This window comes from Panthera onca, chromosome D3 (assembly GCF_046562875.1).
Source record: "Panthera onca isolate mPanOnc1 chromosome D3, mPanOnc1 haplotype 2, whole genome shotgun sequence".
Classification (NCBI taxonomy): Eukaryota; Metazoa; Chordata; class Mammalia; order Carnivora; family Felidae; genus Panthera; species Panthera onca.
Genome location: NC_138350.1, coordinates 781,205 through 796,716, shown reverse-complemented (window position 1 = coordinate 796,716; position 15,512 = coordinate 781,205). Strand labels below are relative to the sequence as shown.

General features: G+C 65.4%; 1 protein-coding gene across 3 annotated transcripts in view; it reads right to left on the bottom strand.

Moving 5' to 3' along the window:
* Positions 1-15,512, bottom strand: part of GALNT9 (polypeptide N-acetylgalactosaminyltransferase 9) — a 107,504-nt gene that overhangs the window by 43,006 nt on the left and 48,986 nt on the right. The window lies entirely within an intron of this gene.

Genomic DNA, 15,512 nt, shown 5'->3' with positions numbered 1-15,512 from the left:
GATGGGGCGGGATCCTGGGGGATGGGGTGCGGTCCTGGGGTCCCAGAGGTGGGGCGGGGTCCCGGGGGTGGGGCGGGGTCCCGGGGAGGGCGAGCAACATCTCCTTCCTTGTAACTGGATGACGCCCGTTTATGGGAAGCCTGAGAAGGCGAGGGGCTGTGATGTCATGAGCGTCGTGGAATAAAGTCACAAGGGGACAGAGGGAGACAAGCGGGAGTGCAGTGGAACCGTCAGAAACACGCTGACGGGAGGAAAGAGACAACCAAGTACACACGAAATAAACACGGGAGGAAGCCAGCCAAGTGCGCGTGCCTCCGAGCTTTGTGTAAATACACCCGGTCCCTTCTGATGGCAGAGGCCACTCGATTAGGTGGACACACCCATGCTCCCACGCCCACACTCCACAGCCACTCACACTCGCACACACTCACACACAGCCCGACTTCCCTCCTGCCCAGTAAGTGCAGGCTGGGGCCACCAGCCTCTCCCGGGCCGGTGCAGGCCCAGCGCACGGCTGGAGCGACCGAGCGGTCTGTCGACGCCACGTGGACGCAGCCCAGGTGCACAGCCACGAGGATCCGTCACTCAGGAAAACGCCATCTGATGAGAAGCCTTCACCCCACTTCTCCTTGGAGGAGCGAGGTTGCAACGCACGACTTTTATGAACTCGCACGATGGGTCCGACACAAAAGACAGCGGAGGACGGAAATTCGTCTGGGGGTGGCAGCTGGTGGCAGGAGGCACGGGGAACGGAGGCGTGCGGTGGGCTGAGAGGCCGGCCTCCCCGCACCTGCTCCCTGCCATTCACCGTCCTCCTGCGCGGTGTCCCTCACCTGTCTGCAGTTCGGGGTCCCCCCACCGAGAGCGGGCTCCTTCTCTGCCCACAGCCCGACAGCATGGAGCTGGGCCCGCACGCACGAGTCCCTTGGCACAAGTCTGTGAACACGTGGACGCCCTGCTCGCGGGCCCTGACGTGTGAACGTCCCCTCCATCCCAGTTGAGTTCGTCCCGGCTGCTCCTAGGTGTGGGGGAAGCCAGGGCTGCTTTCTCTGCCCGTGCAGGGGGATCTCTCAGGTGGCCACTGGGTCACGCGTGGCTGTCCCAAAGCAGTGTGCTTTCACAGAGAAAGGGGAAGGGGTGGGGCCACTGGTGGGGACCCTGGGGGCTCTGAAGACTAGGCGGCCGGGGAGGAGCTGTGACCGACCCCCGTGGTAAGTTCAGCTCTGCCTTGTCAACTTGGCCGTGTAACAAACACCACCGACCGAGGGGCCTAAGCCACAGGTATGTGCTCTTAACCATCTGAAGGTGGGAGCCCAGGTCCGGGGATAGGGCGGGTCCGGGTGCAGGTGTGGAGGGGGGTCCGGGTGCAGGTGTGGAGGGGGGTCCGGGCGCAGGTGTGGTGGGGGGTCCGGGTGCAGGTGTGGAGGGGGTTCCGGAGGGGGGTCCGGGTGCAGGTGTGGTGGGGGGTCCGGGTGCAGGTGTGGAGGGGGGTCCGGGTGCAGGTGTGGGGGGGGTTCCAGAGGGGGATCCGGGTGCAGGTGTGGAGGGGGGTCAGGGTGCAGGTGTGGGGGGGGTTCCAGAGGGGGGTCCGGGTGCAGGTGTGGTGGGGGTCCGGGCGCAGGTGTGGAGGGGGTTCCGGGGGGGGTCCGGGTGCAGGTGTGGTGGGGGTCCGGGCGCAGGTGTGGAGGGGGGTCCGGGTGCAGGTGTGGTGGGGGTCCGGGCGCAGGTGTGGGGGGGGTCCGGGCGCAGGTGTGGGGGGGGTCCGGGTGCAGGTGTGGAGGGGGTTCCGGAGGGGGGTCCGGGTGCAGGTGTGGGGGGGGGTCCGGGTGCAGGTGTGGAGGGGGTTCCGGAGGGGGGTCCGGGTGCAGGTGTGGAGGGGGGTCCGGGTGCAGGTGTGGTGGGGGTCCGGGTGCAGGTGTGGTGGGGGTCCGGGCGCAGGTGTGGGGGGGGTCCGGGCGCAGGTGTGGGGGGGTCCGGGTGCAGGTGTGGTGGGGGTCCGGGCGCAGGTGTGGGGGGGGTCCGGGCGCAGGTGTGGGGGGGGGTCCGGGTGCAGGTGTGGAGGGGGTTCCGGAGGGGGGTCCGGGTGCAGGTGTGGTGGGGGGTCCGGGTGCAGGTGTGGAGGGGGGTCCGGGTGCAGGTGTGGTGGGGGTCCGGGCGCAGGTGTGGGGGGGGTCCGGGTGCAGGTGTGGTGGGGGTCCGGGTGCAGGTGTGGTGGGGGGTCCGGGTGCAGGTGTGGAGGGGGGTCCGGGTGCAGGTGTGGTGGGGGTCCGGGTGCAGGTGTGGTGGGGGGTCCGGGTGCAGGTGTGGTGGGGGTCCGGGTGCAGGTGTGGGGGGGGGTCCGGGTGCAGGTGTGGAGGGGGGTCCGGGTGCAGGTGTGGTGGGGGGTCCGGGTGCAGGTGTGGGGGGGGGTCCGGGTGCAGGTGTGGTGGGGGTCCGGGTGCAGGTGTGGTGCGGGGTCTGGAGGGGGGTCCGGGTGCAGGTGTGTTGGGGGGTCCGGGTGCAGGTGTGGTGGGGGTCCGGGTGCAGGTGTGGTGGGGGGTCCGGGTGCAGGTGTGGAGGGGGGTCCGGGTGCAGGTGTGGTGGGGGTCCGGGTGCAGGTGTGGTGGGGGGTCCGGGTGCAGGTGTGGAGGGGGGTCCGGGTGCAGGTGTGGGGGGGGGTTCCAGAGGGGGGTCCGGGTGCAGGTGTGGAGGGGGGTCCGGGTGCAGGTGTGGGGGGGGGTTCCAGAGGGGGGTCCGGGTGCAGGTGTGGAGGGGGGTCCGGGTGCAGGTGTGGGGGGGGTTCCAGAGGGGGGTCCGGGTGCAGGTGTGGAGGGGGGTCCGGGTGCAGGTGTGGGGGGGGTCCGGGTGCAGGTGTGGTGGGGGGTCCGGGTGCAGGTGTGGTGGGGGGGTCCGGGTGCAGGTGTGGAGGGGGGTCCGGGTGCAGGTGTGGTGGGGGGTCCGGGTGCAGGTGTGGTGGGGGGTCCGGGTGCAGGTGTGGAGGGGGGTCCGGGTGCAGGTGTGGTGGGGGGGTCCGGGTGCAGGTGTGGAGGGGGGTCTGGAGGGGGGTCCGGGCGCAGGTGTGGGGCGGGGTCCGGGTGCAGGTGTGGTGGGGGGTCTGGAGGGGGGTCCGGGTGCAGGTGTGGAGGGGGGTCCGGGTGCAGGTGTGGTGGGGGTCCGGGTGCAGGTGTGGTGGGGGGTCCGGGTGCAGGTGTGGTGGGGGTCCGGGTGCAGGTGTGGGGGGGGGTCCGGGTGCAGGTGTGGAGGGGGTTCCAGAGGGGGGTCCAGGTGCAGGTGTGGAGGGGGGTCCGGGTGCAGGTGTGGTGGGGGTCCGGGTGCAGGTGTGGTGGGGGTCCGGGTGCAGGTGTGGTGGGGGTCCGGGTGCAGGTGTGGGGGGGGGTCCGGCTGCAGGTGTGGAGGGGGGTCCGGGCGCAGGTGTGGTGGGGGTCCGGGTGCAGGTGTGGAGGGGGGTCCGGGCGCAGGTGTGGTGGGGGTCCGGGTGCAGGTGTGGAGGGGGGTCCGGGTGCAGGTGTGGTGGGGGGTCCGGGTGCAGGTGTGGAGGGGGGTCCGGATGCAGGTGTGGGGGGGGGTCCGGGTGCAGGTGTGGTGGGGGTCTGGGTGCAGGTGTGGGGGGGGGTCCGGGTGCAGGTGTGGGGGGGGGTCCGGGTGCAGGTGTGGGGGGGGGTCCGGGTGCAGGTGTGGAGGGGGGTCCGGGTGCAGGTGTGGGGGGGGGTCCGGGTGCAGGTGTGGGGGGGGGTCCGGGTGCAGGTGTGGAGGGGGCTCTGGAGGGGGGTCCGGGTGCAGGTGTGGAGCGGGGTCCGGGTGCAGGTGTGGAGCGGGGTCCGGGTGCAGGTGTGGAGGGGGTTCTGGGTGCAGGTGTGAGGGGGGTCCGGGTGTGGCAGGGCTGGCTCCTCCCAGGCCTGCCCTGGGCCTATAGACGCCATCTTCCTGCCTTGTCCTCAGTGGTCCAGCCCCGGGTGTCTGTGTCCTGCTTTGCTCTCCCTGGGGACTCAGTCGGACGGGGCAGGCCCACTGGGGACCCCACTTCACCTCATCACCTCTGTAGGGTGCTGCCTCCACACACGGTCGCATCCTCCGTTGCTGGGGTCAGGGCTCCCCCGTGTGGGTTTTGGGGGACACAGCTCAGCCCACGAAAGACCTAAGGATGGGGAGGAACCAGCCACGCGAGGACCGGGGGACACGGGGCCCCTTTCCGTCCTCCAAGACGCTGATGCGGCCGCGAGTCGGGGGTTTATTATGGCGCGGCGGTGCAGGGGCGCTGGCTCTCGGCCCCTCGGCCGGTGGGGGGCCCTGCGAGGTGCCTTCCACATCCTGTGGACGTCCCTGCCAGGCAGCCCGCTCTTCATCGTGCGTGTGGATGGCGGCCACTCACCTCAGAGCCACGCCGCCTTCACGGGACGGAAGCGGTCCCGCCGCAGGCTCGCGCCCCTGCTGGTTTCTGAAACACACACGGGGCCCATAGGCTGCAGCCACTCTGGGGACAGCACAAGCCTCCCAGGAGAGCGGGCGACAGAACCTTCCGGATACACTCTCCATTCTCCGCCGGGCAGGTACATTCGGCAGGAACAACCCGTGGGGCGGAAAATCAACCAAACTGGCCCGAGGGGGTTCGCCGGGGCGTCGTGGTTTTGGGCGCACTCGGCCAGGGGCTCAGAGGACGTGGCAGGACCCCGCGGGAGCCCCTTTTCGCTGCACACCTTCCTCTGTCCCGGTCTCCAGCGCTGGGGAGGCGTCTCTTCTCCAGGACCCGCGGGAAAGCCCCCTGGGTCTCCTCGGCTGACCGGGGACGCGCTGCGCTTGGGCCAGTCGCTGTGGCCCGAGGAAACTGCTTGGCTTACGCTCGGTTCAGATCATTTCCGGGGTCCCAGAGTCAGGAAGGCGCCTCGCCAAAACCACCGTCCAGAGCCGGGAGCTGGTCCCACGGAAGACGGAGGAGCCCGCGGCTCTGCTGACTCCCAGGCTGCCACGCCGGGGCTCCCTCCCCGGATTTTCCCTCTGCGCTCCTGGCGGGAGGAAGGCGCCCTACTGTGCTAACGGCTCGTCCCGTGGACTTCCACGCTGAAGTCTTCCCAGTGGCTGTGGGTTGAAAGGTGCCAGCCTCCTCCAAAGAAGAGCCCGCGAATGTGATCTTTGGGAATAGGGACTTTGCCGACGCACTGACGTTACGGATCTCGGGGTGAGGACGTGCTGGGCTTCGGGTGGCCCTGATTCCAGGGACAGGGGCCCATAAAGAGAAAGGCAGAGGGAGGTCTGAGCACGCGCCACCCGGCGGGAGGCCGGCACGCTGTGGTCACAACCCAGGCTCTCCGGGCGGGCGTCCCATCAGGCAGATAGACGTGAGAACGGGCGGGTGCCAACAAACACAGTCCGCCACCTTCGCCTCCGACGGGGCAACCCAGGAACGAGGTGCGCTGGGGCGTCGTCACGAGTGGCACCTGACCGCCGTGAGGAGCAGGGAGGGGCGGGGGCGCACGGCCAGGGTCAGATGCGGTCTCTGCTCAAACACCGGGTGAGCAGAGAGAGCAGGCTGCGTGGCCCAGGGGCTGTGAACCGAAACCATCTGCATGGAACACACGGGAAGGGAGGACGCGGCGGGGGGCGGGGGGTGGTCCGCGGGGAGCCTGTGTGGGCGTCGGGACAAGGCCTGGGGCCAGGGTAGCGCACCCCCGAGTTTCCGGCTGACGGAGGAAGCTGGTGCTCTCAGCTCGGGGCTGGGCAGCCTGGGGACACACGCTGCTGGGCTGGGTCGGTTCTCTGGATAACCTGAGGGCGCTCTGTTTTCTGGACTGCGCTCTGGGGGCCTGAGGTGCACGGGGGACCCGCCGTGTCGTGGCATTCACCGGGTAATCTCTCCGCCTTTGCCTCTCTGCCTCAGAGACCACGGTCTGGGAGGAATTCTTCCCACGAAGGATGGTGCTTCTTGAGATTCTTTCCACTTCGTTCTTCCAGCAAGAGTAAGTCCCATTCGGGGACTAGAAAACCGACAGGTCACATCTGTTACAGGATCTGGTGCATCCAGGTGGCCTTTGTAGAAATGGTCCATTGATCGTGGTCACGACAATTGTAAAACACGAGATAGATTAACACAGAGCTTGGCAAACACGGACACTTCTAAGCCTGGGTGTGACAGAAACTAAGCCGGCATCATCTCCTGTGCGTGGGCTGTCCCTTCCCTGAGCCCAGTAACACCCACGTATGTCTGTGAGTGACTGCAAGATAGCCCGGGGAGGGGGGGCACAGCTGGGGGGACAGCTGGGGGGGACACAACTGGGGGGACACGACTGGGGGGACAGCCAGGGGGAGACACGGCTGGGGGACAGCCGGGGGGATGTGACTGGGGGGGTAGCGGGGGATGACATGACTGGGGGGACAGCCGGGGGGGCCCCGGCTGGGGGGACAGCCCTGTGGGGCACAGTTGGGGGCTGGCTGGGGGGACAGCTGGGGAGGACATGACTGGGGGGACAGCCGGGTGGGACACAGCTGGGGGACAGCCGGGGGGATGTGACTGGGGGGTAGCGGGGGATGACATGACTGGGGGGACAGCCGGGGGGGCCCCGGCTGGGGGGACAGCCCTGTGGGGCACAGTTGGGGGCTGGCTGGGGGGACAGCTGGGGAGGACATGGCTGGGGGGACAGCCGGGTGGGACACAGCTGGGGGACAGCCGGGGGGATGTGACTGGGGGGTAGCAGGGGGTGACATGACTGGGGGTACAGCCGGGGGGGCCCCAGCTGGGGGGACAGCCCTGGCTGGGGGGACAGCCCTGTGGGGCACAGTTGGGGGCTGGCTGGGGGGACAGCTGGGGAGGACATGACTGGGGGGACAGCCGGGTGGGACACAGCTGGGGGACAGCCGGGGGGATGTGACTGGGGGGTAGCAGGGGGTGACATGACTGGGGATACAGCCGGGGGGGCCCCGGCTGGGGGGACAGCCCCGGCTGGGGGGACAGCCCTGGGGGGCACAGTTGGGGGCCAGCCGGGGGGTGCATGGCTGGGAGGCCAGCCAGGGGGGGACATGACTGGGGGGACAGCCAAGGGGGGACACAGTTGGAGGTCAGCCAGGGGGATGTGACTGGGGGGGTAGCGGGGGATGACATGACTGGGGGGACAGCTGGGGGGACACAGTTGGAGGCCAGCCGGGGGGTGCATGGCTGGGGGGCCAGCCAGGGGGGACACAGCTTGGGGGCTGTGGGGGGGGCACAACTGGGGTGACAGCCTGGAGGGGGGCACAGCTGGGGGGACAGCCTTGGGGAGGGGACATGGATGTAAGGACACCCTGAGGGAGGGACAGCTGTGGGGCCAGTCTGGAGGGGGACATGACTGGGGGACAGCCCAGAGGGCCACATGGCTGTGGGGACGTCAGCACCTGCCCACGAGGCCCGTCCCGCCCCGCCAGGGCTCCCAGGGTGGGGTGCAGCCACGCCAGCCTGCCGCGCACCCTCAGGGCAGCCCGGGCTGGGGGGGGGGGTGCCTCCAGCGCTGCGTGTACTCCACGCTGGCCCCCGTCACGGGGCAGGGACGCTGGCCCCACAAGGACACAGGCAGGACACCGTGGGCCTGGTCTCCATCCAGGGACTTGAGTGGGCAGTGGTGAGGGGGCCCGCAGACAGTCGCGACCCCCGCAGGCATCCGCGGGACGGAGGCAGCTAGTGCTCCCAGAGCACGGGGCCTCCCCCGGGGCCACCGCCGCCTCCCCACCGCGCTCACCCGCACTTACGCGTCTCGCCCGTCGCGGACACGCACAGCTTGCGAGTTGTTCGAATTAGAAGCGTGCCGTGCATGCCGCTCGTGTCGGCCCAGCACAAACCTGCATTAAAATCATCTCCTTTACTCACAGCGCGACCCCCACCCCCCCCCGACACAAAGCCCGTGGAAAACACTGAGCACACAGAAGGCGCCGTCATCCAGCACAGGCCCGGCGCGACGGCTGGTGAAGCGGTAAAACCCGCGTCTACCGCGTGGGAGCGTGACCACGACCTCTGTCCGGGGGCTGCAGCTCCCGGGGCTCTCCTGCGTCACCCGGCTCTCCTTTCCCCTGGGGACAGGCCACATGTCACCTGAGGCAGGCTGCCCTCACACCCGGCTCCTTCCACCAAGCGCGAAGCTTCCGACGCCGCGGGACCGCGGCTTCTTTCGGGACCGCGCGGCGGAGCCATGACTCGGGGACCCTGCCGTGTGCTCTTCCACGGGTGGCCCTGGTGACTGTCACGTGCTTCTGCTCTCCACGCCCCCCGCCCCGTCTCTTGTTCTCGCTTAAGCCAGTTTGAGGTGGGTTTTCTGTCACTGGCGACTGAGGGGGTCCCGACCCGGCGCTGGCCCGAACGCTTGCTGCGTGCACCATGGGGACCTGCTTCCCTAAGGTGCGGGGTGCTGGTGGGGGGGGCGGCGTCTCACTGCCCCCGTCTCGACAAGGCTCCATCCACGGGAGCTGGGCTTTCTTGGCACAGGGCTTCGTCCCCAGCCCGCCCTCAGCCAGCACGCAGACAGCCCCCGCTCGGGCCTCCCCTCCGTGGGGGCAGGGAGGGTGACGCCTGCTAGCCCCTCGGCTGAATCCTCGGCCAGCCCCGGGGCCTGAGACCAGGGCGTCCCCACAATCCTGAGAGGCCAGACGCTGGGCAAGCCAAACGACACCGGAGTAGAGAGGAGCAGACGAGCATCCCGCCCTCACGGTTGACAGGGCAGACGGACAGCCGGCCCAGGGAGGGGTCTGCAGGGACTTCCAGGAAAGTTTTCTCTATTCTTGAACAGAGACAAGACGCAGGAACATGTTTGTTCTAGCCCGTGGGGAAGTGGACCTGTGATGATGTGATACCCGGAGCTGCTGCAGCCACGTTGTGACCATGCGGGGAGAAGCCCCACATTCTGGATGCGGCAGAGCAGAGAACTGGGGAGAACCTGGGTCCCTGACTCTGTCAGCCGCTGCCAGTCAAACCACTGTGGACCCTGACTGCAGACTTGTCCTGTGAGGTCAGGGATCTCGTCATCATGCAGCCACTTCTGGCTGAGTTGTTGTCGCGTCTGAAACTGTTGTCATCGACAGAGAACATCCGCTCTCTCTAGGGGGACCCCACTCCTCCCTGGAGTGTCATCCAGCCCGTGTACCCCAAACACTGTCACGCACAGTCAGGCGCCGTGGCCACCCGGCTCACCAGCGTCCCCGAGCGCCTCTCTGCACGCAACGCAACGCCAGGTGCTCCCACGCGGAGTCACCAAGAGCAGGAAGCCTGTTTTTAGAGCCCCGAGCTACCACGGAGGCAATCCGACCGCCACGCGTGGGCGCTCTGGGGGCCGCTGGCGGCCGGCCTACAGGCTCGCGCCAACCCCAGGCGGCACCAGCCTCCGCCGGACCCCCCGCAGAGCCCCGAAGGCCCTCAGAGCCCGTCCCCACGTGCCCCGTCCAGGTCCGGCCTCTGAGTCCACGAATGGGAATGTAGCTTAAGTGGGGAATCCGCTAAGCACATGGGCGCCCGGCCCACGGGGTGGGGGTGAGCGCGAGTGCCTCAGGTCCCCGCGGCAGAGGGCTGGGCTTCGTGCCGCGGCGGCTGCGGCTGAGACTTCACACCCCCACCTGGAGCCGGAGAGGCAGGAAGTCCTTAACCGCAGAGACGTTTCTAGGAGGATTTATGAACCCACAGAGGAGCGGGGGTGGTGCCGAGGCTCTTGAAAGCCTCCTCCGAGGTCTCGGGGAGAACGCGTGGCGGGCACGTCCCCGCCGGCCTCACAGGAAACGGGGCCGCGGCAGCGACACTAATGGAGATTGATGGGGACGCCCTTTGTGCCGCTGGAGGAATAACCGCAGGACGGAGAGGGAATGAAGTGTGGCGTCCCTCCCGGGGGAGCAGCGGGCTTCGCCTCCTGACATCGGGACACGTCCGTCTCCTGCCGGAGGCGCCGCACGCACCCGGGAGGCTGCACCTTCGGAAGCCGTGACGGATGCTTCTGGGAACAGCCGTCCGGAGGCTCTCGGAGGTGGGTCACCCGAGGAGCGTCTCCGCCTCTTGGTGGACGCCTTCCTGCTCGCGGCACCGGCCCGCTGTGTGTGACCCGCTCCCACCCCCGTCCCACCCCCCTGGGAACGCCAGCAGGGACACGGAGTCCCGGACGAGTGAGGCCGCACCCCTGCTGAGGGGACACAGAGGCAGAGCGGCCCCCGCGAAAGCAGCACAGGACAGCCTCTTGTCTTGAGGTCCTGTCTTCCCCAGACCGAGTCCATCCGTCCGTCCAGGCAGCCGGCTGTGAGACCTTCCAGAAACCTGTATGTGTGTGCCCACACGCGTGCACACATACGTGACACGCACACAAATTCACGTGCACACACACAGACACCATCTCCCATAGAGACCCAGGCACACACCACGGAGACGGGCGGCCCGGGAAGGACATTAATGGCTCGTATTTATTCGAGGTGCCTGTTGGCGGAGTTGAGCGCACACACAGACCACACTCGCTGTCGCACGCACCCAGACCCGGACGTGCACAGTCAACGCAGCCCCAGCACCTCCGGCCGTCCCAGCCGTCTTCGCAGAGACAAGGTCCCAGGGCCAAGACGCAGCCCGTGTCCCCGGCTGCGGGGCACAGGCTCACCTCGCCGTGTACTCACAGACGGACGGACAGGCCCGCTGTCCTCAGACCTCACGGCAAAGGCTTTGGAGGCTACAGACTCGCATGCAAACACCCACGTGTCAGAGACAGGACACTGAACACACAGAGACGCCTCCCACGCCCCTCCTCATACCAGGCAGGGGGGGACGGTCACAGGGCTCATGGGGTCACCACCCGGTACCCTGATGGGTACCATGTGGCAGCCTGGAGGTCTTCACGCACCCGGTGAGAGAGCCGGCCGCGGGGTCACCGAGGCCTCTGCAAATCACCGGGTCACAGGGAGTGTCACCGAGGTCTCGGTGAGAACACGTGGCGGGCACAGCCTGGCCACAGGAAACGGGGCCGCGGCAGCGACACTAATGGAAGTTTTGGAGGACACCCTTCGTGCCGCTGGAGGAATAACCGCAGGACGGAGAAGGAATGAGGTGTGGCGTCCCTCCCGGCGGAGCAGCGAGCTTCGCCTCCTGACACGGGGTCACGTCCGTCTCCTGCCGGAGGCGCCGCACGCACCCGGGAGGCTGCGCGAGGCTTCAGCGCCCAGATGCACGGTCTCCGGGGCCTGTGACCTCCAGCCCATCCGGTCTCTCCCTCGGACACCCCCAGGGGCTCGGACCCGCCAGGGGCCAGGCGCAGAGCGAGGGCTCCGGGCGGGCAGAAGGGAAGCGTGTCTCCTTCGGGAACTGACTGCCTGGTCAGGATGCCGCCCGGCCCGGAGTTCCGTGCTCCCCGGGGAGGCAAGGAACCAGGCGTCTCTCCCACGGCTCACCCCGCACGCTTCCGTGACGACGCCCCGGTTTTCCCCATCTCCTTGTCTGAGACCCCTGCCCCCTCTCACAGACCCTAGACACTCAGAGGGGCTGGGGGACCAGGCGCAAGGTACCTCTGGTTCTCCGTCCACTAGATACGACTTATTAGAGTTGACAGCCAGGCCATTCGCAGCTTAGTTAATATGCACGAAGGCTCTGCAAACACATTGGGGGGGGGATGGGGGGGCATTACTGCACACGATGTAGGACAAGCTCGGGCACGGCCACTCATTTTTATGATCCTGTTTAATTTGGATTTGCCAGTCTCCCTTTTATTATCCCGTGGGCCAGTCTTAATAATCAAGATCTATGTTATGTGCTTTGTGGCATAATTAAAGCTGCTGCTTAATTAGAAAAGCTACCTACCTCCAGACAAAGAGAAATCAATAACATACCTAACGGGAGAAAGCGGGTGAGAACTTTGCTTTGAGAGTGGACAGATCTGTCGGGCACGCGTGCACACACATGCACACACGTGAACACACGCAAACACACAGGTGCACGTACACGCGTGCACACAGGTACACGTGCACGCAATGCACACAGCACGTGCATACACGTGCACGCGTACACACAAATACATATGCGCGCGCACGCATGCACACAGTCACACATGCACACGCGTGAACACACAGGTGCACATACACGTGTGCACACAGGTACACGCGCACAACGCACAGGCATGCACACACAGACGCACACAGCACATGCAGGTACACGTGCACACGTACACACACAAATACGTATGGACACGCATCGACACATAACACGTGCACACGCACACCTGCACACACATTAACACGCATACACGTGCACACACAGGCACACTTGCACATGCGTTAACATACACATGCGTGTACACATACACAGGTACACATGCACACAATATACATGGCACAAGCAGACACGTGCACGCGTACGCACAAATACATATGCGCACGCACACGTGCACACAGACACACACGCACACATGTGAACACACAGGTGCATGTACACATGTGCACACGGGTACACGCGCACAATGCACAGGCATGCACAGACACACACAAATATGTATGGACACCCATCGACACATAACACGTGCACACGCACACCTGCACACACATTAACTTGCATACACGTGCACACACAGGCACACTTGCACATGCGTTAACGTACACATGTGTGTACACATGCACAGGCACACAGGCACACAAACGTACACCCAGTAACACATACACACACGTACCACGCACGTGTACACGTGCACACACAGGCACACGTGGGTAGGCACACGCACACGTGCAGACACACATACGCACGCACACACACACACTCCCACATCCCACGTGTGTTTCTCGCGGCTGCACCTGTCAGAATCCAAGAGCAAGGCCGTTTCTCATTGGACGGATGGGCCCCACGGGGCGCAAGGCCATCTAGGGAATCGAACTCTGAAAGCTTAAAACGGGCATAGACTGAACTGCACTCATGTACTCATTCGCTCGGTCGTCCATAGACGTTTGGTGAGGGCCTACTGGACGCCAGGCGTGGCTCCTGACGCGTGGCCTCGTGGAAGGTTCCCGCAAACGGCGACTGGCCTCACAAACCCAGAACTCAGCACTCTGCAGCGGCCCGCCCGGCCTTCCTCCGTGGACTCGTCTGTGCGTGACTCCCTCCGACCCCTGCTGCAGCGTGTCCGGCCCTGGCTGGCACGTCTCTGTCTGAGCGCTCGCAGGCCTGGCCACGGGGCGCCCTGAGCGACCACGTTTGGGCTTCAGGACCTGCGGACTGCTTATATGGCAGCTCGCGGGCCCACACCTGGGCCGGGGTGGAAACCCCGAAAACCGCCCTCTTCGCCTCTGCCCTCCTTGAGAGGACGGCCAGCCAATCTCAGGGAGAGGGACACAGATCCCACCCTGGGGGCGGGGGAGGGGGCAGATTCGAGAAGATTCCGTCTTTGGAAAACACAACGTGCCCCACTGGGCTCTGTGGGGACGGTAACAGCCTGGGGGGACGCACGCCACACGACGGGGTTCGGCAAACTCTGGCCCACGGGTCCAGTGCGGGTACTTGACCTTTCCTGCCTAGGTCTCCTGTCTGTAGAGCGTGGGCAATGCCGGTCCTCAAGGCCCCGGCACAGGGCAGCACCAGCAGCACCTTCTTAAACAAGCCCCAGGGACACGAGTGGCCCTGCGCTCGCCAAGCTGCACGAGAGCACGAGTCTCCCCTAGACACTGCGGCCGTGTTCTAAGCCTCGGGTGCATGAGGGCTGTGGCTGCACGTGAGTAACCCCCACGACGATGTCCCCTGGGTCGGGGGGGGGCAGCACGTCCAGACAGGCCAGGAGCCGGCGGGACAGGAAGGGCTTCTTTCCGGCTTGTCATTCACACGCGTGACGGGGCTGGTCTGTGCATGTCCCGATCACAAAGCCTCTGCCTTTCTTTTTGGGAAAGAAATGGCTACAGATAAACGTAAGAAAATGAAACCCACACTGTCTACTTCAGGGAGGCGGGGAGCTGTGCCCTTCCAGTCCGAGTGTCTGTAAAGTCAGGTTTCTATCAACTAAGGCGTATTGTAAATGCCGGCCCTTTGAGAGTTTGCCCTGACGTCTTCTGCGACGTGAGGCTGGCAGGGAGCTGATCGCTCCTGTCGGTTTTTATTTTGGCAAACGGAGGCTTCCTACAGGGAGAGTCTCTGCCACTCAGGGAAGGGCGGTGGGTCTCAGTCCTCAAAGGGAAACCCAGAGGAGCATCTGCGGCTCGGGCAAATCCCAGCAGAGTGAGATGCCAGAGCCAAGCGTTCTGGGGACTCAAGGGTGTGCAGGGATGAGCCAGACGGAGCAGGGAGAGCCCTTGCAGCTTTAAGAAGCAGGAAACAAAATTCCAATTGATTAAGCAAAAGATTTATAAACGTATATGTGTATGCGCTAGTTTACTACAGAGCCTAGAAGACTTTTCATTTGTTTATAATTTATTGCAATGCTAGCTTCAGGAACAGCTGGATCCAGGTGCCGGGACGGTAGCACTGGAACCTGATTCCTCCCCACCTCCCAGCTCTGCCAAGACCTGCACTGCATTTGCCCTCGGGGTTCACGGGTGGGTTGTGGGAACCCCCAGCCTCCCTTTCATGATAATAAGATGGCTACGCTCCCCAAGTTCCCATAGTTGCAATTTTACTTTGACTGAAAGGCCTGATTTTTTCCCCAATGGCCTGAGGTAATTCCAAGGTGCACTCTGATTGGACGGGCCCAGACCACGTGACAGCCGCGAGCCAGTTGCTGAGGTGGTGGACACAATGCTCTAATCACCTTAATCCCAAATCCTGTGATCTGCCCCGCAGCTGGAACAGAAAGTTTCCTGTGCGAAGGGGGAGCTGGTGCCCAGAGAAAGACAACAGGATTCCAGGGAGGCAGACAGCAGCGTCTGTCACACACGCTCCCGTCTGTCCTATACGTGTCCTGCTCTGACGGTGGATGATGCAGCAGGACCACCAGGAGAGCCTGCCCCCAGCCCAGGGCTGGCCACGGCAGACAGGGGTAAGTGTCCTCGACCCCCTGGGCTCCCTTGTGGCCACAACTGCCACCAGACGAAGACACAGACAAGGACAGGCTTCCTAGAGTCTCTGGTGGCTGAAGTCCCCGAGGCTGCAAGTGCCACGATCAGATCGGTGACATGGGAGGTGGGGGCCACTCCTACCACGTGCACAGGAAAGGCCTGGCCCTTGCCAGCTCCTGGGAGGTGGCTTCTGAGCCCTTGGGACATCCTGCCTGACGAGAGCGTCGTCGCCTATGTGGGACAGTCTATGCTGCGGAGTGATCTATGCTGGAGCCCTGAGCCACAGCATGGCCAGACCTCTGGGGACGGGGACTGAGGTCGGCCGGCCAATAAAACCCCGGACACCAGGGCTCGAATGAGCCCCCTGTTGTAATTCTTCTTACGTGCGGTCACTCGCCATTGCTGGGAAAATTAAGTGCTCCCCCGGCCCCTGCCCTGTTCTCCATGATGTCATTCTGTCCTTTAACAAACCGCACCGGGCGTATAACAGCTTTGCCGAGTGTGGTGAGTCCCTTCAGCGAGTTGCTGAGCCTGGGGTGGCTTCGGGGGGGTCTCTGAAAGGCACCGCGGGTGCCCAG